At 61.1% G+C, this 20320-nt stretch overlaps 1 protein-coding gene across 11 annotated transcripts in view; it reads left to right on the top strand.

The window, feature by feature from the left end:
* The window catches only part of SHANK3 (SH3 and multiple ankyrin repeat domains 3), a 370798-nt gene that overhangs the window by 42416 nt on the left and 308062 nt on the right, over positions 1-20320 (top strand). The gene's annotated exons all lie outside the window — the stretch shown is intronic.

The following is a 20320-nucleotide window of genomic DNA, read 5'->3' as shown; positions in this document are numbered from 1 at the left end:
GCTCGGGGCCGAGCCCACCCGGGACGTGTCCCGTGGAAAACGCGCCGCGCAGCAGCCGGTGGGCAGCGCGGCCACGCTCCACATGGGCATCCGCCACCGTGGTTGTGAGTACGGAACAACGACGCGCACGGCTTCTGTTTAGCTTTCGCTGGAAGCAGGGAAAGCTTGTTCCAGGGAGTCACGACTCAGCACATCATATGAAAAATGTACGCGCAGAGGGACCAGAGCCTTTTGCAGACGAGTGGTGCTTAGGAAGCGGCAAACTCTCAGAGAGCCGGAGCTCATTGGATCAGCTCGGAAAGATCTGGAGGAACAGCGGCGTACGGCTGATGAGACTTCCTCCTGGAGATTCCCGGCGGCTTTTCTTCTCCATCCTGTGCTGGCAACTCTTTGTCTTTTCCCTTTTAAACCATGTCACAGCCAGACCGAGGAGCCCCCGTGGGTCAGACTGACGTTTCTGCCTGTTGGTCGCCGCGCCGGCTCAGCCTGGGGCTGTGTCTGCTTTGCTCTGGGGGCCGAGGGAGATGGCGTCTGCCGTTATTCGGGTGTTCGCCGTGCCCGACACCGGGACGTGTCGTCAGCTCCCGCTGGCACGGATGGAGCCCTCTGTTTAAACATAAACCCGCCCACACCGTGCCCAGCTTAGGCCCTTATCTGCTATCGCAAAGCGGAATAAAAAGCTCAAAATCATCTTCTTGCATTTTATCTTCTCCGAGGTAATTTTACCCCTGGGAATGGGAAGGCCTTGCTCTACCACGAGGCCTTTGCCGGGGCCGAGGACGTGGCCCGTGTCTGTGGCTGCCTTGGGGAGGACGGGCAGGAGGCAGGACCAGCCTGTGCCGCGCTGGGAGGGGACCAGCGGGAGCAGACGGGTGACGACAGCAGGGCCGGCGCTGGGGCTCTGGCGCTGGGGCTCTGGTGCGGTGGCTGTGGCGCTGGGGCTGTGGCGCTGGGGCTCCGGCGCTGTGGCTCCGGCGCTGTGGTTCTGGCACTGTGGCTCCGCTGGGGCGGCGTCCCCGGGGCAGGCGCTGGCCCTGGCCCTGGCCGCGGCACCGGGCTCCTCTCCTCTGTCCGGGCTTCGCCTCTCGCGGGTTTCCCGGTACCACATGGATGCTGAAACTCCTCCTCCCGTGCTCTGTTCCCCCAGCTGTGTGAGCAGTGGAAAAGGACAATCAGGAGAACTTTAATCGCCGCAAAGGGAAGACCGGAGGTCAGGATCCGACCTCTAGAGCAGCCTAAGCCTGCGCTGAAGCTTTGATCCTTGGCCAAAGATCTGCCTTCTGCTGCTGTAGCGATCGCTGGCTGTCAGTAGTTGAATGAGATTTTTCACCCCTTTTAGGGGAGAATCAAACCACTTATGCACTTGCTTTGAGACGATTTTTGGTTACAAGCTGCACATTGTTTTTCCATAGGAACGCGGCCTCTTTCAGATCAGATTAATAGCGCTCAGTGAATGAGGCAGCTGTTCGCTCTTTATCTCATTCACCGTGCAGCCCCGTGCTTCATCGCGGTGCGCTCTGAGCGCGGCACCGAGCCCGACGCGTTTTAAAGCCTCTTGGTGGCTTTGTGTCTGGTTTCCTGATGCAAATGTTGGAGCGCTCTGTCAGCAGCCAGATGGCGGGATCCGCAGGCGACCACGGTCCTCGGTGCGGCAGACCCTCGCGTCTGCGTCTCACCCGGTGTCCCTCACACCCAGGGCAGGTCGGCGTTCACTGCCGCGGGGCCCCCGCTGTCACCCCCGGAGCCCCAGAGCCCCGGGATCGAGCCTGCGGGGCCCTCGCACCGCGGAGTGGGGAGTAATGTGGGTCACAACAACGTTTGCACGCCAGTCAGTAATGTGGGTCACAACAACGTTTGCACGCCGGTCAGTAATGTGGGTCACAACAACGTTTGCACGCCGGTCAGTAATGTGGGTCACAACAACGTTTGCACACCGGTCAGTAATGTGGGTCACAACGTTTGCACGCCGGTCAGTAATGTGGGTCACAACGTTTGCACGCCGGTCAGTAATGTGGGTCACAACGTTTGCACGCCGGTCAGTAATGTGGGTCACAACAACGTTTGCACGCCGGTCAGTAATGTGGGTCACAACGTTTGCACACTGGTTGTTAACGTGGGTCATGACGTTTGCACACCGGTCGTTAACATGGGTCATGATGTTTGCACACTGCTCGTTAACGTGGTCATGACGTTTGCACACTGGTCAGCAATGTGGGTCATGACGTTTGCACACCGGTCGTTAACATGGGTCACGATGTTTGCACACCGGTCATTAATGCGGGTCACGCTGTTTGCACACCGGTCAGTAATGCAGGTCACGCTGTTTGCACACCAGTCCTTAAGGTGGGTCACGATGTTTGCACACTGGTCGTTAACGTGGGTCACGATGTTTGCACACCGGTCGTTAACGTGGATGACGACATTTGTGCACTGGTCAGTGATGTGGGTCACTACGTTTGCACGCCGGTCGTTAACGCGGGTCACGACGTTTGCACGCCAGTCGTTAACACGGGTCACCACGTTTGCACGCCGGTCGTTAGCGTGGGTCACAATGTTTGCACGCCGGTCGTTAGCGCGGGTCACGTCCCTCAGCAAAGCGCTGCAGTTTTTAGGCTGCGGTTTAACAGTTAATTCTAAACCCACTGGCCAGGGCTGCTCCCGCTCTTTTCTAAAATATTAGGGTAACATTTAAAAATTGCATTTATATTTTACGTTGTAATTCCTTAAAGAGATACGGTTACAGTGTATCTACTTAGGAAAAAGCACTTTGGGTTGTAAAGTCTATATTAAATTTCAAATTAATCTGCTGTAGTGGTTAAGGATTGATCCGACTCAGGCTTTCTTTAGGAAAATAGCTCGGGACTACCAATGCAAAACAACAGCAGACTCCATTATTTCTGTCCAGATTTCCGGCCAGCTGGTTTATCGTGGCTGGAATCGGCGATCACTTTGACTCAAATCAGGCCCCGCTGCTGTGCTGGGTGTGCCGAGGCTTTGCCTGGGGCGGCAGAGCTGCGGGTCCCGGTGCCGGATCTGTGGCTGCGGCTGATTATTTTGGGGATGGGAAGCTGAGCTGCCAAGTGTTGTGCAACACCCTTTGGGACGTTGTGGGTGAATTATTTAATGAGTTGTTTTGAATAAATGCGATTTATTTGCATGAAACCGTTCAGGCTTGATTTAAAGCAAGCCACGGGAACGTGCGCGTGTGTCAGCGCGGCGGATGCAGCCGTCTGCCCCTCGCCAGGCTGGGCTGTCGGCTGTGCCGGGCGCTGCTCTGCATGGGGACAGGAGTCCCTGCAGCACAGCCTGACCCCGCTGTGCTGGGCCATGGGGACAGGAGTCCCTGCAGCACAGCCTGACCCCGCTGTGCTGGGCCATGGGGACAGGAGTCCCTGCAGCACAGCCTGACCCCGCTGTGCTGGGCCATGGGGACAGGAGTCCCTGCAGCACATGGGGACAGGAGTCCCTGCAGCACAGCCTGACCCCACTGCGCTGGGCCCTGGGGACAGGAGTCCCTGCAGCACATGGGGACAGGAGTCCCTGCAGCACAGCCTGACCCCGCTGCGCTGGGCCCTGGGGACAGGAGTCCCTGCAGCACATGGGGACAGGAGTACCTGCAGCACAGCCTGACCCCGCTGCGCTGGGTCTGTTGGGACAGGAGTCCCTGCAGCACAGCCTGACCCCGCTGCTCTGCATGGGGACAGGAGTCCCTGCAGCACAGCCTGACCCCGCTGCGCTGGGCTGGGAGGAGAGGTTTGATGGCTGAGGTGCCCAGGCTGCCCCCGGAGCTGTGTCCCTGCTGGGGAGGGCAGGGGGACATCACCACGCTGCGTGACACGGGTTTCCCTGCACGTTGTCCCCATGGCGGTGGCCGGTGCGGCTGTTGTACGGCGGGCGCTGCGGGCGCTGCGGGCGCGGGGATCGGCCCGAGCTGGGGCTGCAGCGCGGGCGCCCAAACCTCCTGCGGGTGCAGGGCTGGACGAGGCCGGGCCGGCTCTGGCAGCGGGTCCGTCCATCCGGGGGCAGTGGGAGCTGAGGACCGTCCCAGGGAGGAGCTGCGGTCCTGGGACCGGCACAGGGGGTCCCGGCACCGTCCGTGCCGCGCAGGCTGTGCTGAGCCCGTCTCTCCAGTTAATTGCTTCCCCCTAGAACTGCTCTGACGAGATGTGAACGTGATGCTGACTAACGAGACCCGTGTCTGCACCGCGTGCGTTAACGAGACCCGTGTCTGCACCGTGTGCGTTTGTTGTGCATTTGCTCTGATCTGCACCCTTCCCCCCGGACGGAGCGGGACCCCCCCGGGAATGGCTCCGGGGTCCCGGCACCGCGGTTGCGCACGAGGAGGGCGAGGGTGGGCAGCTGCAGCCCCGTGGCCGCACTGTCCGTCTGTGCTGAGCGTCGCAGGTCATTGTGAGAACTCGTTTGTGGCGTGTTACTGGGAGAGGGTGGGAGCGGGGGTGAAACGCTTTCCTGGAGCATCCATGTCTCCCTGCAGTCTGCAGTGACGCTGCTCGGCCTCACAGAGAGCTGGTCAGCAGCAGTTACCTCAGCGCCACATCCAGGATGCGCCCTTCGCTGCCCGAGGGCAGGAGCCGGGAGCAGCCTCGCTGAGGGGCTGAGGCGGAGAGTCACGGATCCTCCTGGCGGCGCAGAGACGGGTGGCAGGGTTACGTGATGGAGAGAGAAATGAGGAGAGGTCTCACCTGGGATGACCACACATCTGAGCTACAATCTTTCTCTCATTAACACGGGCTATGCTTTTGCTTCCCTGACTTCCAGCTCTACATGCTCATAAATGCATTTAACATATAAATAGGACCCGCATTTCACTCTTGCCCATCAGGTTTACTCTTGGGTCTCCAGCATCCTTGGGTGAATTGCTGGTGCCTCTGTCCCTCCCGCTCCACCGCCAGAGCCAGCTTTGTGGGGGCCACGCTGGACACAGCCTGCGAGACGACTGGGGTCCCTGTGGGAGCTTCTTCGTGCAGGACAGACCCTGGGCTCCGGAACGACCACTCCTGTGCGTTCACCTCGCTGAGACGAGCAGCAGGACCCGCCGTTTCTGCGGCGTCTTCGCTCCCGCTGTGCTGTGGGAGCTTGTGGTCCTCCTGTCAGCCGGGGGGTGGTTGAGCTGTGCCCGGGTTGGGCTGTGCCCGGGTTGGGCTGTGCCCGGGTTGAGCTGTGCCCGGGTTGGGCTGTGCCCGGGTTGGGCTGTGCCCGGGTTGAGCTGTGCCCGGGTTGGGCTGTGCCCGGGTTGAGCTGTGCCCGGGTTGGGCTGTGCATGGGTTGGGCTGTGCCCGGGTTGAGCTGTGCCTGGATTGGGCTGTGCCTGGGTTGAGCTGTGCCTGGGTTGGGCTGTGCCCGGGTTGGGCTGTGCCCGGGTTGGGCTGTGCCCGGTATGAGCTGTGCCTGGGTTGGGCTGTGCCCGGGTTGAGCTGTGCCTGGGTTGCGCTGTGCGTGGGTTGGGCTGTGCGTGGGTTGGGCTGTGCCCGGGTTGGGCTGTGCCTGGGTTGAGCTGTGCCTGGATTGGGCTGTGCCTGGGTTGGGCTGTGCCCGGTATGAGCTGTGCCTGGGTTGGGCTGTGCCCGGGTTGAGCTGTGCCTGGGTTGAGCTGTGCCCGGGATGAGCTGTGCCCAGGTTGGGCTGTGCCCGGGTTGAGCTGTGCCCGGGTTGAGCTGTGCCCGGGTTGGGCTGTGCCCGGGTTAGGCTGTGCCTGGGTTGAGCTGTGCCCGGGTTGGGCTGTGCCCGGGTTGAGCTGTGCCCGGGTTGGGCTGTGCCCGGGTTGAGCTGTGCCCGGGTTGAGCTGTGCCTGGGTTGGGCTGTGCCCGGGTTGAGCTGTGCCCGGGTTGGGCTGTGCCCGGGTTGAGCTGTGCCTGGGTTGGGCTGTGCCCGGGTTGAGCTGTGCCCGGGTTGAGCTGTGCCTGGGTTGGGCTGTGCCCGGGTTGAGCTGTGCCCGGGTTGGGCTGTGCCCGGGTTGAGCTGTGCCCGGGTTGAGCTGTGCCCGGGTTGAGCTGTGCCCGGGTTGAGCTGTGCCTGGGTTGGGCTGTGCCCGGGTTGAGCTGTGCCCGGGTTGGGCTGTGCCTGGGTTGAGCTGTGCCCGGGTTGAGCTGTGCCCGGGTTGGGCTGTGCCCGGGTTGGGCTGTGCCCGGGTTGGGCTGTGCCTGGGTTGAGCTGTGCCCGGGTTGGGCTGTGCCCGGGTTGAGCTGTGCCCGGGTTGGGCTGTGCCCGGGTTGAGCTGTGCCCGGGTTGGGCTGTGCCCGGGTTGGGCTGTGCCCGGGTTGAGCTGTGCCGGGGTTGAGCTGTGCCCGGGTTGGGCTGTGCCTGGGTTGAGCTGTGCCCGGTGCAGCCCGGCTGTGCTGACCAGAGTGAGATTTCACATTTGGAGTGAAGCCGTGTGAGCAGCGGCTGCAGTCCCTGGTTTGCTCAGCTGGAGCAGAGCAGACTGAGGGCAGAGCTCATGGGCTGCAGGTTCCTCAGCAGGAGCAGGAGGGGCAGGCTGAGCTCTGCTCGGTGACAGTGACAGACCCAGGGAACGGCAGGAGATGTGCCAGGGTCAGTGGACATGAGGAAAAGGTTCTTCCCCAGAGGGGCTGGACACTGAACAGGCTCCCCAGGGAGGGGTCACAGCCCAACCTGACAGTGTTCAAGAGACTGGACACCGTCCTCAGACACCGGGGTGACCTGTGGGGTGTCCTGGGCAGGGACAGACGTTGGAACTGATGATCCTGTAGGTCCTTCCAGCTCAGGACGTTTTGTGATTCCTTGCTGTTGCGATTTGTACTTAAAAAGAGAAAACCTCTTTTGTTTGAAGTGCCCGTTGTCCGTCTGTCCGAGGGCTGCTGCTGCGCCGGCTCCCGTCCCACGGGAGGGTTTCCATGCAGAGGTGGGCGAGGCGGGAGGTGCCACCTTGGAGGTGCCACCAGAGCCCGTGGGACGGGCCTGTGGGGCTGATGCTGGTGCGGTTGGGGACCAGGGGACCGGGCAGCAGTGCGGGGTGCAGGGAGTACGTGACTGCCAGGGAAGTGGATGGAGCAGAGCTTGAGAGTCAGGAAGGCGTGAAGGATACGGTGGGCACATTTTCCTAGGGCTAAACTGCCAAAACCAGCATTTCTCTGTCCCTGGAACAGCTGCAGACCTGTAGTGGCCAGAGCTTCTGTAGCTCGAATGTTCAACTGCTGATCCAGTCTGGAAGCTGAAGGTTTGTTTGTGGCCGACACACACAGCTCAGCGTGGGTTTCGCAGATCCCGGGAGCACAGAGCCTGCAAAGCACACGGCACCGCGAGCTCTGTGCCGGGCAGGAGCGCACCAGCCTGAGCTCTGTGCCGGGCAGGAGCGCACCAGCCTGAGCTCTGTGCCGGGCAGGAGCGCACCAGCCTGAGCTCTGTGCCGGACTGGAGTACACCAGCCTGAGCTCTGTGCTGGACTGGAGTACACCAGCCTGAGCTCTGTGCTGGACTGGAGTACACCAGCCTGAGCTCTGTGCCGGACTGGAGTACACCAGCCTGAGCTCTGTGCCGGACTGGAGTACACCAGCCTGAGCTCTGTGCTGGACTGGAGTACACCAGCCTGAGCTCTGTGCCGGACTGGAGTACACCAGCCTGAGCTCTGTGCCGGACTGGAGTACACCAGCCTGAGCTCTGTGCCGGGTGGGAATGCACCAGCCTGAGCTCTGTGCCGGACTGGAGTACACCAGCCTGAGCTCTGCACTTGTTCTCTTCTGGAAAGAAGACGTGAGGGCAGCCCCCCCTCCCTTTGCCTTGCTTGGAGGGCAAAGTGAACATAATTGAGCCATAATTCACAGTTACTGGCCAGCAAGCACGGGCCGCAGTACGAGAAGCAGTACTGGAGCTTTATATTACAGCTGTCTCCAGGGGAGATTATTTTTATTAAAATCTGGGTTGGTGGAAAATTCCGAGATTAGCTGTGTTTTTAATGTAAGGTTCTCTGTGGATCAGCCCAAAGAGGCTCCCTGCCGTCTGCAGCTGCCGAGCCGCTGGTGTCCTGTGCCGGCAGCGCCGTGACACGCACCCCGCGTGCCGAGGCTGTCCAGACCGCAACGGATGCCGGAAGCTGTTTATCAACGTTTCCAGAAAAGAGTGAATACGAAAACTTAGGTGACAAAAGCCCACATGAATTACTGGAAAATGACTGTAAAAAGGAACAGTGCTGCAGACCCACTTCACAAACCTCCGCCAACTCTGTCCATGTGCGAGGAAAACGTGCGAAGGCAGAGCTGGAAGTGCAAAGACACGAAGGAGCATCCGCCCCGGGGGCTGGATGCGGCACATGGGGCTGGGAGAAGGGTCCCGCTGCCGGAGCGCAGGATTCGCCAGCGGCACCCGTGTGCATGGGGCGTGGGTGGAGTGGATGGCGTGGATGGCGTGGATGGCATCTAATGACCGGCCCTGCCTGTGTCTGGCCAGGGTGGAGACCTGCAGCCCATCGGGTGCCGGTCCTTGGAGCCTGTGCAGCATCTCTGGTGGCTCTTGGAAGGAGCCAGCAGTGGCACCTGTACCATGGAGCCCTTGGAGGTGCAACCTCCCGGCAGTGCTTGGGGACACACGTGGTGGTCCCGGTCACACGCCTGGGGACATGCGTGGTGGTGCCGGTCACATGCTTGGGGACACACGTGGTGGTCCCGGTCACATGCCTGGGGACATGCGTGGTGGTCCCGGTCACATGCCTGGGGACACGCGTGGTGGTCCCGGTCACACGCCTGGGGACACGCGTGGTGGTCCCGGTCACATGCCTGGGGACATGCGTGGTGGTCCCGGTCACATGCTTGGGGACACACGTGGTGGTGCCGGTCACACGCCTGGGGACACGCGTGGTGGTCCCGGTCACACGCCTGGGGACCCACGTGGTGGTCCTGGTCACATGCTTGGGGACACGCGTGGTGGTCCCGGTCACACGCCGGGCCATGGCTGCGGCTCCGGTGCTGCCCGGCTGGCTGAGCTGACTCGTGCTCTGGCGTGGCCGGGCTCCTCGGTGCCTGCGGGGCCTGCAGGGACCGCGCCAGTCCCTGAATGTTTAAATTACGTCTGAAACATTTCCTGATGTGTGTTCACGTGTAGGGTTCTTCTCTGCTGATGGCTTGGTGGTTGCTGTTGGCGACTCTGGGTGTGATCTGCTCATGGGTTACTCTGGGTGTCTGTGGAGTGACGGGTCTCTGGGGGTCGTTACCGCTGGACCAGTTCCCTGGTGCCACCCGTGGCCAGCGAGGGCGGTTCGCTCGCCCGCAGCCGCCGCTCCCTCCGCGCTGCTCGGCTCTCCCTCAGCGGGCTAATTCAATGGTAATAATACATTTACGAGGTAACCTTTCCTGAAGCACACGCTGTTGGAGTTCTTTGTTGCCCACGTCCTGCAGGCTCAGTGTGAGACATCAGAGCACGCTGTTCGTTTTCAGGCTGGTTTTATGGAGCACGGGTGCGGTGACTCACGGTGTTGTCTCCTCCGCGTGCCGAGCGGGGCCGTCGTGGGCCCGGTGCGAACTGACCGCCCGGCCGCGCTGCTCGGCACGCATCTCTGCCTTTAAATTGCTTTTGCTGTCCCCAGCCTATCTCAGCCTGCGGTTAGAGTTTGTGAATCATGTACCTTAACAATGAATATCTGCACGAGTGCTGAAGAAACATAGCTGAAATTGTTTCTTAGTGTCCGTGGGGACCGGGCAGAGCGCGGGGAGGTGACGGGCTGGGAGGGAGACCCCGGCGCCCCGCGGGCGGCTCCGCGTTCCAGCTCGCTGCCCGGCTGCCCCTGCCGGGAGGGGCTGTGCCTTCACTCACCGCGTGTGTTTTAAAACCTGCGGTGTTGTGCGTGCTGTGTGGGTGGATGGGCCGTGCAAGCCAGTTGTGTGAAGGTCGAAGGTTGTAAGGAGTTGCAAATCTGACAGTGTTCAGAATTGGACTCTCCAGATATCCCACAGGTGCTGGTTCTGTGGTGGATTTCTTCCTTCTCTCCCGTCTCTCATTATGTCTTGTCCCAGAAGAAGCACCTCGCGGAGATGTGTCTGCTCACCGCGCTGCGGCACCGGGACGGGCTGTGCCAGCAACTGTGGCGATGGAGCCGTGTGAAACTCGGGTCATTGCCGCTGCCGTGGTGCAGCCAGGTGCTGCCCCTTCCTCGGGGTCCCGGGTCTCCCGCCACATCTCCTGCGCCCCCGAGACCACGGGGCAGCTCGGGGGTCTGTGCCGTGACAGCGAGTGTTCCCCGTCTCCTAAATCTGCAGGGACACCGGCGGGTTTGTTCTCGACACGGTTATGGGGAGTCTCTGCTCAGGAAAGAGCAGCGCGGTTCGAGTTCGCCCAAATCCGCTTTACACGGCGGGGAAGCTCAGCGTGAAAACATGAGCTTTAGACTGCGAAAAGAAATACTAAATCCCCGATTACAAAGTCAGCAGCGCGGTGACAAAGGAGGGAGCAGTTTTAGAACGTATCTCGCATTTGCATTTCTTCCTTCCAGCTGCAGGAGCCGAGTTTCCTGCCCGGCAGTGTTCTGCGTCCGCGTTTCTCACTTGGAGCACTCTCTGACGCAGAAATCTTGATCTCCGGTTTATACATCTTGTTTCCAAATTAGGGTATATATACAAAATCCCAAAGCTTGTCCTCCAGCCTGCGTCCCACTGATGGGACCTCTTGGTATTGTGCCCGTGCATTAACTGCGTGTGTGTGTGAACAGGAGCCCAGCAGAACGTGCCCGTGTGTGAGACAAAGCAGCTCTGACGCCAGAGGCTGTCCTGCGTCAGCTCCAGCCCGCTCACTTCCTCTGGACAAAAGTTCGTGGAACTAGGTCCAGAAACTTATCTTTTGCAATCTAGGTAGTAAAAAGCTTTTGGCGATGTTTTCAGTTTGGCTTTCCATTTCCCAGCGGTGTGTGAGGATTTGGTGTTGCAGGGTGTTACAGGCTGTTGGTCTCAGGACAGCGGCACCCTCGGCTTGGCCGGGGACATCGTTACACTGTTCACAGACTGAATATCTGTCACCTCCCTGGGGCTGCCCAGGACAGGGGTGCAGGGACGTGTGATGGGTCAGTCGGCTGGCTGTAGCACAGGACGGGGGTGCAGGGACGTGTGATGGGTCAGTCGGCTGGCTGTAGCACAGGACGGGGGTGCAGGGACGTGTGATGGGTCAGTCGGCTGGTTGTAGCACAGGACGGGGGTGCAGGGACGTGTGATGGGTCAGTCGGCTGGTTGTAGCACAGGACGGGGTGCAGGGACGTGTGATGGGTCAGTCGGCTGGCTGTAGCACAGGACAGGGGTGCAGGGACGTGTGGTTGTAGCACAGGACAGGGGTGCAGGGACGTGTGATGGGTCAGTCGGCTGGTTGTAGCACAGGACGGGGTGCAGGGACATGTGATGGGTCAGTCGGCTGGTTGTAGCACAGGACGGGGTGCAGGGACGTGTGGTGGGTCAGTCGGCCGGCTGTAGCACAGGATGGGGGTGCAGGGACGTGTGATGGGTCAGTCGGCTGGTTGTAGCACAGGACGGGGTGCAGGGACGTGTGGTGGGTCAGTCGGCCGGCTGTAGCACAGGATGGGGGTGCAGGGACGTGTGATGGGTCAGTCGGCCGGCTGTAGCACAGGACGGGGTGCAGGGACGTGTGATGGGTCAGTCGGCTGGCTGTAGCACAGGACGGGGTGCAGGGACGTGTGATGGGTCAGTCGGCTGGTTGTAGCACAGGACGGGGTGCAGGGACGTGTGGTGGGTCAGTCAGCCGGCTGTAGCACAGGATGGGGGTGCAGGGACGTGTGATGGGTCAGTCGGCCGGCTGTAGCACAGGACGGGGTGCAGGGACGTGTGATGGGTCAGTCAGCTGGCTGTAGCACAGGACGGGGTGCAGGGACGTGTGATGGGTCAGTCAGCTGGCTGTAGCACAGGACGGGGTGCAGGGACGTGTGGTGGGTCAGTCGGCCGGCTGTAGCACAGGACGGGGGTGCAGGGACGTGTGATGGGTCAGTCAGCTGGCTGTAGCACAGGACGGGATGCAGGGACGTGTGGTGGGTCAGTCGGCCGGCTGTAGCACAGGACGGCAGGGATGCCAGGCTGTGCTTGTTTGGAGACACCAACAGATCAGGGAGCTGGGAAACGAGGAGCAAAAGGGCTGCGTGCTGCCTTCCCGCGCCTCAGGCTGCCTCAGCGTCCTGGCCATCCTGCGGGGCAGAGCCCAGCGCCCCTGGGCGTTTGTGTTTGTGGAGGCGCAGATTAATTCAGGACTGGTGCTCCAAATGAAGCTGAACTGGAGCTGGGTGGGGGTCATTCCTCTTCTCGTTTCTTTCTCTTTCGCTTTCGCTTTCTCTATCTCTCTCTTTCTTTCTCTCTTTCTCTTTCTCTCTCTTTCTCTCTTTCTCTTTCTCTCTCTCTTTCTCTCTTTCTCTTTCTTCCTCTTCCTCTCCCTCTCCTCTCCCTCTCCCTCTCCCCTCCCCTCCCCTCCCCTCCGCTCTTCCTCCCCTCTTCTTTCTCTTCCTCTTTTCTGTGACTGACAGTGTATTTTCCCATAGCATTTCTTCTCCTCTGGGCACTCCCCGTTCCTGGCACACAGGGTTCTGGTTCGCGGTCTCGTGTAAGTCGCGGGCGGGCACCGCAGCCGCGCAGCTCCTCTCCTCTGCCCACTGCTGTGTGGGAGCTTTTACAGAACGGGATTAGTTTTCGCTGCGTCTCATCTTGTCTAGAAACGTGCTGCATTTTGTGTGATGGTGGCTTAGCCGCGACAATTTAGATTAATTAAATAATGCAGACCGGGTGTCACGAAGCAACATTAAACAATGCTTCTGAAACACGGCGTCTGGTCCATTGCCATGGTCCGGCAACGTCACGGTTCTCGGTGGAAGGAAAACTCCTGTCAGTCCTAGGAGAGCCACGCTTTTCCTGCTGGTGCTGGTTTGAGCGGGGCAGCGCATCACCCTTTAGGCTTAGAGCTGGGTTTTGCTGCACACCACTGGCTCTCTAAATTGGTCCTGACATTCACAGGTCATTGGCATCGTTAAAGGCCTGGCCGATTAATTAAACAGCCAGCCAACCTAAATCCTCCTCCCTGCTCCTGATTGGTCCTCGTTGTTACGGGTTAACCGATGGAAATGTGTACTTCTTTCTTATGGCCATTGTTTTACAAAATTGACTTTGGTGATGGAGCGAGCGGAGCGGGGGAGGCGCCGGGGTGACGGGGAGGCAGCAAGAGCCGGGGACAGCGTGTGGGGACCGAGGGCTGCCCAGGGTGACAGCGATGTGTGCCCAGGGCGACAGCGATGGGTGTGCAGGGTGACAGTGATGGGTGCCCAGGGTGACAGCGATGGGTGTGCAGGGTGACAGCGATGGGTGTGCAGGGTGACAGTGATGGGTGCTCAGGGTGACAGTGATGGGTGCTCAGGGCGACAGCGATGGGTGTGCAGGGTGACAGTGATGGGTGTGCAGGGTGACAGTGATGGGTGCCGAGGGTGACAGTGATGGGTGTGCAGGGTGACAGCGATGGGTGCTCAGGGTGACAGTGATGGGTGCCCAGGGTGACAGCGATGGGTGTGCAGGGTGACAGCGATGGGTGTGCAGGGTGACAGCGATGGGTGCCCAGGGTGACAGTGATGGGTGTGCAGGGTGACAGTGATGGGTGTGCAGGGTGACAGCGATGGGTGCTCAGGGTGACAGTGATGGGTGCTCAGGGTGACATTGATGGGTGTGCAGGGTGACAGTGATGGGTGTGCAGGGTGACAGCGATGGGTGCTCAGGGTGACAGTGATGGGTGCTCAGGGTGACAGTGATGGGTGTGCAGGGTGACATTGATGGGTGCCCAGGGTGACAGTGATGGGTGTGCAGGGTGACAGTGATGGGTGCTCAGGGTGACAGCGATGGGTGTGCAGGGTGACAGTGATGGGTGTGCAGGGTGACAGTGATGGGTGCCCAGGGTGACAGTGATGGGTGTGCAGGGTGACAGTGATGGGTGTGCAGGGTGACAGCAATGGGTGCCCAGGGTGACAGTGATGTGTGCTCAGGGCGACAGCGATGGGTGTGCAGGGTGACAGTGATGGGTGTGCAGGGTGACAGCGATGGGTGCTCAGGGTGACAGTGATGGGTGTGCAGGGTGACAGTGATGGGTGCTCAGGGTGACAGTGATGGGTGCCCAGGGTGACAGTGATGGGTGCGATGGGTGACAGCGATGGGTGTGCAGGGTGACAGTGATGGGTGTGCAGGGTGACAGTGATGGGTGTGCAGGGTGACAGTGATGGGTGCTCAGGGTGACGGTGATGGGTGTGCAGGGTGACAGCAATGGGTGCCCAGGGTGACAGCAATGGGTGTGCAGGGTGACTGCAGTGGGTGCTGGAAGTGGAGCTTGGTGGTTCTGGAACCTTCCCCAGCAGCTCTCGCTGGCTCTGGAAGCTTCTCGGTAATGCTTGGTGTGGTGTCCCAGTGTGGCTGGAGGCCAAGGCCTCTGCCATGAGGCGCAGGTGACAAATGGAACACGAGGCCCAGGTGACAAGTGGAACACGAGGCGCAGGTGACAAATGGAACACGAGGCGCAGGTGACAAGTGGAACACGCGTTGCAGGTGACAAGCGGGACGGTGGCAGTCAGGTCGCCTCCTTGGCGGAGCGTGTCCCTCTGCTGCCCCCCCGTTCTGTAGGATTTTGGCCAGGTGTGCCGCTCCCGCTGCCGCCGGTTCCCCTGGGGACTCCGAGCTAGACACCAATGGACACCAGGTAGCTGGAACTGAAACACGCGCTTCGGGAGGGACTTGTCCTGAATGACCGATGTTTGCGGCAATCTAAAGTGATTCGTGAAGTGTTTTGTTTGATAACAAACAAACTTAGAAATGAAGTAACTCGTCCTGTTGTATTTTCTTTCTCGGTGCATCTTTAATACTTTTGTTGAAATCCTCCTTTTCCTTGTTAGTGATGTTGACAAAAGCTCCGCGTCTTCTCCTCGCAGTTTCAGTGTTCCGTTAATTGATGTCCTAGTTTTGGTTCTCATTCAACCCAAGCAAATGTCCAGATAAGACTTTTTGTGGTTAGTGACCACGTATTTCTTGCTGAGAAACCTTTCCCAGCACCACGAGGTTGCGTTTTCTGTGTTTGTTGGACCGTTTATGGTGCGCTGTGTTCCCCGGGTTCTTCCTGCACAGACACGTCCAGCTGTTGCCTTTCTGCACGGGGTTAGTTTAGAGCTTTCCCTGCTGCTCGTGCCGCTGTGATCAGAGCGATTGCACCCGTGTTTCCGTGGGAAGGTGACATACATTTGCATACAGACCCGAAGGAACGTGCGGTATTTGAGCGCAGCAGCCTGCAAACTGCGCTCGCTGGGTGAAAGGTGGAAGTGAGGCGGGCGGTGTGGGCCCTCCTAGCGAGCTCTGAATTACTGTGAGTTGTAGTCTGTTTGACAAGTCGGAGTTCCTTCGTGTAGCAGGATTTGTACTGAACACACGGTGACGTTGCGGAGCTGTGCCGCGGTGCCTGGGAGCAGCCGGGGCCCGGCGTTGGCTGCCGAGGCTCCGCGCGGACCCGGCCCGGCCGAACCGACCGTCAGAGGGCCGGTTAAGGAATCTATCAGCCTTGTCGTTAGTTTTGTTTTGAATTAAAGCCACTGCATAGAGGAGAAACACAGTGAATTAACGGTGTAAAGTGCCGGGGAAGTTTGACAATAAAATGGACCAGCAAGCGAGTGCTGAAGCAAACTGATTAAAAACCCCAAACCTGTGGGTAGTTGCTGAAAGAATCCTAAGTGTGGAGCGGATGAGTAGGTAGCAATAAGGCACATTTTCTTTTTGCTCAAAACAGTTATTGTACCAGGGAAAAGGGCAAGAAGGAACCATTGACGGCATCTTTAGCAGAAGCCTTAGTGCCAGCGCGATGACCTGAGGACCGATGAGCTTCCACGTGGTAGAGCAGTTGTGCCGTTAATGGAACACGGGAACGCTGGTCAGCTGGAAGATGATTCCTGGCGAGATTTAACCGCGTTTTCAGGAGACCATGTCTCCCTAGTCCAGTTCAGTTCTTTATTAGAGACAACGCGTGTAAGAGAGCTGCCCGTCGGGACTGATCGGCTCGGTGCAAACGGTTCTGAAGGGGCTGGAGGTGGGTTACCCGATAACCCGGCTGGCGTCCGTGCCAGGAAATCGTAGTGTTCTATCTCCAACGCGCGTCAGCCCTTAGGGTGCGTGGGGTGGGCAAAGGGAAGGTGCCTCAGCTCCCTCCGGGCAAGGGGCTGGAGCAAACCCCCGAGCGCCCTGGCCAGGCACACGGGGACGGAGGTGACGAGGAGCAGCCAGTGTGGATTTACCAGGGCTAAATTGTGGCCAACCAGCTCAATGGCTTTCTGCAACGGGGCGGGTGGCTCCGGGTGAGCGCAGCGCAGGAAAGGTCGTTACCACATCTCGGGGGTGTCCAGTTTGGCCGTTACCCCATCTTGGGGTGTTCATGGGGTCTCCTGCAGCATCCTCAGTGCGGGACGGGACAGGGCCGGTTGTGCAGGGGTGACGAGGCGGGTGAACTGGCTGGACCAGCAGCTCCAGGGCGGTGATGAGCCACACGGAGCTCAGCTGGTGGCTGGTTACGAGCCCATTCCCAGGGGCGGGCACAGCGGCTGGTCTCTTTTGGTATGGCAGTGGCCCAGCAGGGTGACAGGAGGGACATCGCTGTCACCAGCCCAGGGGCTGCAGCTGCCTCATGCTCAGCACAGGACACAGGACGGGAAACGGAGCCCCCGATGTCCTGGGGGGTTCCCCGGCCCCGGCAGCACCCTTGGGCAGTAGAGCAGCTCCCGGGGTGATGGCCCGAGGGCGACCACGGCGGGAGGGCCGGGGCTGCTGCCCCCGCTCAGCGCTGGCCAGACCTGTGGGGACATTGGGGCCAGGCTGGGGACACCAGGGCCAGGCCAGGGACACCAAGGCCAGGCTGGGGACACCAGGGCCAGGCCAGGGATGCCAAGGCCAGGCGGGGGACACCAGGGCCAGGCCAGGGACACCAAGGCCAGGCTGGGGACACCAGGGCCAGGCCAGGGACGCCAAGGCCAGGCTGGGGACACCAGGGCCAGACCAGGCTCACCAGACCTGTGGGGACATTGGGACAGTGTCGTGGGTCCCGTGGGGCCCCGGGGCGGTCGGGGCTGGAGTGCGGGATCTGCCCAGCCCAGAGAGGAGCAGGCGGAGGGGAGACCCGGCCGCGGTGACGGTGCGTGGGGAGGGGACAGAGCCGGCTCCTCTCGGAGGTGCCGCGAGGGTCGAGAGGCACGAGCTGCAGCCGTGGACGCGCCCCCTGCTCGGCAGGACAAGCCCTTCGCTGCAGGTCGGTCGCACACGGTCGCACACGAGCGGGGCCCCGGCGCCGTGGGGTCTGCGCCCGCTCAGCCCTCGCCCGAGCAGCCCTGCTGGGCGCCAGGCCGGCTTGCCCGGTCCCGTCCCCAGCGCCAGCCTGCGGCTCGCTGGCGTGGAGCTCCGCAGCAACGCGGGCCGGGTTGGTGGGAAATACCGATCTTTGTTCTGCTTCAGGCTCTACTAGTTCCACTCAACACCTTCCCGAGTTTTGTTTTGAAAGAGACTTTATTGCGGGTGGGTGGGAGTCAGTGCAATTCAACAGAGATGATGCAATTGTGACAAACAAGGTGCACGTGCAAAATCGTGGAGTCTTAAATATAAAGAAGAAAGATGCAGCCACAGAATTCGGCTGGTTGTTGGGACCTGGAGGCAGCGGGGTGTAGGTTGACGTCAGATAGGAGAAGCTGTAGCTTTGAGGAAAAGCGTGGTGGTAAGCTGTAGCCCGGGAGTTACTGCTGCCGTTAGAGTCCGGTCGGGGTAGGCTGCTCCGGCTGGGTGAAGCCAGCCGCCGCTGCCGCACGCCGCGCTGATGTGTGGTCACGACTGCAACTGAACGTACCTGCGAGACCAATCTGGCGGCGGTTGCCGGAGCCCGGCAGCGTGCTGCCGCGCAGGTCAGCGCCGGCGCCTGATGAAGATGTCCTATCTGTCACCTTGTCTTGTGCTGTTTGCACCAGTTCCCAAGGAGATAATACCTGCTAATCTTTTTCATGCCGTTTTCGGTTTTGTCATATTCCTTCTCAGTCTTGTCTCTCCCAGACTGAAGAGCCTGCTCTGTGTGGCTCAGTCTCACGCGGAGGCTGCTCTAGGTCCTTGATCTTTTCTCCCTTGCTGTCACCTTTTCCGCTTCTGGTGCAGCCTCTCCGAGAGGAGCTGGGGGTGCAGGTGGCGGTGGACACCGGGGCTCACGCGGTGGTGCGGCGGTGCCGGGACACCGGGGCTCACGCGGTGGTGCGGTGGTGCCGGGACACCGGGGCTCACGCGGCGGTGTGGCAGTTTGGCGGTGCCAGGACACTGAGGCTCACGCGGCAGTGCGGTGGTGCCAGGACACTGAGGCTCACACTGCGGTGCGGCGGTGCCAGGACGTTGGGGCTCACGCGGCGGTGCAGCGGTGCCAGGACACCAGGGCTCACGTGGCGGTGCGGCGGTGCCAGGACGCCGGGGCTCACACTGCGGTGCGGCGGTGCCGGGACGCCGGGGCTCACACTGCGGTGCGGCAGTGCCAGGACGCCGGGGCTCACACTGCGGTGCGGCGGTGCTCTCTGTCCCCGGGTCCCTGCTGCCTGTGGGCACCCGTGGGCAGCGCTGCGCTGGGGCTGAGCGCGGCAGCAGCTCGGAGCCCAGCGCTGTGCCGGTGTGGGCTCATCTGCTTGTCCCTCAGCTCTTGGCTCCGTGGGGTCCTTCTGCTGTTCGTTGTGCTTGACCCTCGGTTTTGCCACACCGGGTGCTCTGGTTGTTGGTTCACAGCTCCCCAGACCACCCAGCACAGGTACTGGCACAAACCCTATGAAACCGCCCGGCTGTGCCTGCGCCCCGGCACGTGTGCTCTGTGCTGTGCGGGACTGATCCTGTGCCCGGCAGAGCGGTGCTGTGCAGGACTGATCCTGTGCCCGGCAGAGCGGTGCTGTGCGGGCCTGATCCTGTGCCCGGCAGAGCGGTGCTGGGCAGGCGGTGCCGTGCGGGACTGATCCTGTGCCCGGCAGAGTGGTGCTGTGTGGGACTGATCCTGTGCCCGGCAGAGCGGTGCTGTGTGGGACTGATCCTGTGCCCGGCAGAGCAGTGCTGGGCAGGCGGTGCCGTGCGGGACTGATCCTGTGCCCGGCAGAGCGGTGCTGGGCAGGCGGTGCTGTGCGGGACTGATCCTGTGCCCGGCAGAGCGGTGCTGGGCAGGCGGTGCCGTGCGGGACTGATCCTGTGCCCGGCAGAGCGGTGCTGGGCAGGCGGTGCCGTGCGGGACTGATCCTGTGCCCGGCAGAGCGGTGCTGGGCAGGCGGTGCCGTGCGGGACTGATCCTGTGCCCGGCAGAGCGGTGCTGGGCAGGCGGTGCCGTGCGGGACTGATCCTGTGCCCGGCAGAGCGGTGCTGGGCAGGCGGTGCCGTGCGGGACTGATCCTGTGCCCGGCAGAGCGGTGCTGGGCAGGCGGTGCCGTGCGGGACTGATCCTGTGCCCGGCAGAGCGGTGCTGGGCAGGCGGTGCTGTGCGGGCCCTGGGTCAGTGTTGATGGTGCACAATAAGACACATCATGAGAAGAGGAAGCGAGCGGCTCTAGTGCCCGTGCGCTAGGCTGGGCTGAACGCTTCAGCGCCGCAGAGCCGTCTGGGGCTTAGTGCAAGAAATATAGGGACATGTGTCATAGGGGCCATAAAGATCCCTCAAGACCTAAACATTGACCCCTGACTTCTTGTTCTAACGACCTGATCCGTATAGATCCTGTGAATCGCTGTTTAAGATCTTTATGGATGGGTTGTTAGGCTGTGCTAGAAACGACCGTTGAGCACTGTGCTAAGTGTGAAAATACGGGAGCGGCAGTAAATCCGTTACCTCTGCCGTTTTTTCCGTAGCTGTAGGCAGCAGTGGAGTTGGGAGCGAAGATGCCGCGGGTGCCGTAAGGAGGAGCGCAGAAGCCGGCAGGCCAGGCCGCGTGTGCCGCAGCGCCCGTCCCAGCGCGGCGAGGACGGCGGTGCAGGGCCCGCGCCAGCTCCTCCTCCCGTCAGCCGGGTCGGGCTCGGCACAGGTGCAGAGCCGTCCTCGCCCTGCTCTTCTAAATACACATGCAGAGCAAACTACACCTGGCCTGTCGAGATGAATTATCGTTTGATTCATACGCGGAGTTTTGCAGGTAATGGAGACCAGTGGAGATGTAGGCACCGGGTGTTCCCGGGAGCGGCGCGGGCTGTGGCCGCTGAGGGGGCTGGAGCGGTCGCAGCAACCCGAACCCGCGCGGACGCTGTGGCGAGGAGCGCCGCGCCGTGCCTGCAGACGGACGTGGGGGACGGCGAGTTGAGATAAGGACAGTGTTTTATAGCTGCAT

Source organism: Columba livia, chromosome 1, assembly GCF_036013475.1.
Source record: "Columba livia isolate bColLiv1 breed racing homer chromosome 1, bColLiv1.pat.W.v2, whole genome shotgun sequence".
NCBI lineage: Eukaryota > Metazoa > Chordata > Aves > Columbiformes > Columbidae > Columba > Columba livia.
This window is presented reverse-complemented; position numbering and strand designations above follow the sequence as displayed.